The sequence below is a fragment of the Poecilia latipinna genome, unplaced genomic scaffold, assembly GCF_001443285.1.
Source record: "Poecilia latipinna isolate Pla-1442-1.1 unplaced genomic scaffold, P_latipinna-1.0 Scaffold82, whole genome shotgun sequence".
NCBI classification, from domain to species: Eukaryota; Metazoa; Chordata; class Actinopteri; order Cyprinodontiformes; family Poeciliidae; genus Poecilia; species Poecilia latipinna.
In genome coordinates, this window is record NW_015112698.1 from 340,133 (window position 1) to 341,919 (window position 1,787).

The following is a 1,787-nucleotide window of genomic DNA, read 5'->3' on the forward strand; positions in this document are numbered from 1 at the left end:
TCTTTGCACAAAATCCTTCTTAGATAAAGAGATTTTGAGTATTCTGAGATCATTTCAGAATGAGTCTTGTCACTTTAAATCCAAATAAGCTGCTGCTTGCCACACCCCTAAACTCATCGTTAACACTCACAGCTGAAAATGGAGGCGCAATTATACAACTGTACATCTTTGAAAAGCAGAAGTAGGGCCTCCTGGTTTCTTAATAGTAAGTCAGCAACAAAACTCTTATCTTTTCCAGCAGCCATTGTACAGCAGTAAAACCAGATGACCAAACACGCTGGAACTCAGCTTCAGTTGCTAAGTAACAGGCGGCCTTGGTGGGGTTGCTAGGTAACAGCTGATTTGCAACATTACATTCCAAAGGTTTTTGAAATGACTCATTTTGCAGACACCAAAAAACAGTTGTGTGTTGGCTTTTTTTAAGGCGTTTTGGTCGCCAAATGAAAGTACAAAAACTTGCAAAATGTGACTTTTGCCTTGATACGTCCCCTTTAAAGTTGTTTCTTCATTAAAGACAAGCATTTTGAGCTCAAAATGTGATGAAACTGTAGGTTATGTTTGTAAACAAATGAACAGTTCCACCCAGTGAGGAATCAACATGATACTTTTGTCCCTGCTTGTGCGCTCGTTTTGCTGCAGATTTATATTTCTAGCTCATGAACGTGTTAGTTAGGGTTCATTCAGCAACTCTCTGGAGGACTGTTTGGGAACGGACACCTTTGCCAGGCAGTGTTTTCCTACAACAGCGTCGACCTCCAACAAGCAGAAGTTAAACAGCAGCCAGACATGATCACACTACCTGTGGGTTTCCTTACGGCTCAGTTTGCTGTTAACATTTAGAGAATGTGAACATTCTCTAAATGTTAACAGAGAATGTTAGCATTCTCTGTTAACATTCTCTCATAACGTGGCAGGTAACCACGTTACTGGCAGGTAGCCAGGTGTTTTAGTGTGACTTAATTAAATTATGCAGAAGTCTGGATTCCAGGCTGAATGGTGGAACAGCGAGAGTAAGGCTGGACGACATGGCTGAAGAATAAAATCTACAATTTGTTTTATACCTGAATTTCTCAAAATTCAGACTTTTCATTTAGGAATTCTGTGATTAAAATCCAAATTCTGACTTTTGATTTCAGATTTCTGACATCAAAACCTAAGAATTTGGATTTATTTTAGATTTCAAAATTCTGAACTTGAAATCAAAATTATAGTTTGAAGACTGGTGTTGCCTTTCTACTTAAAAGGAAAAAAAGACGCCTAAAAGTCTCCCAAATTTCAAATCAAATAGTAATTGAACTGCTGCACATGTGGTTGCAGAAAGTTATTTAGATTTAAATCAGAATTCTGATTTTAATCTCAGAATCCTGTCCTTAATCTCAGAATCCTGATTTTAATCTCAAAATCCTGATTTTAATCTCAAAATCCTGATTTTAATCTCAGAATCCTGCCTTTAATCTCAAAATCCTGACTTTAATCTCAGAATCCTGTCCTTAATCTCAGAATCCTGATTTTAATCTCAGAATCCTGTCCTTAATCTCAGAATCCTGACTTTAATCCCAGAATCCTGATTTTAATCCCAGAATCCTGATTTTAATCTCAGAATCCTGATTTTAATCTCAGAATTCTGACTTTAATCTCGGAATCCTAACCTTAATCTGAGAATCCTGACATTAATCTCAGAATCCTAACCTTAATCTGAGAATCCTAACCTTAATCTGAGAATCCTAACCTTAATCTCAGAATCCTAACCTTAATCTCAGAATCCTAACCTTAATCTCAGAATCCTA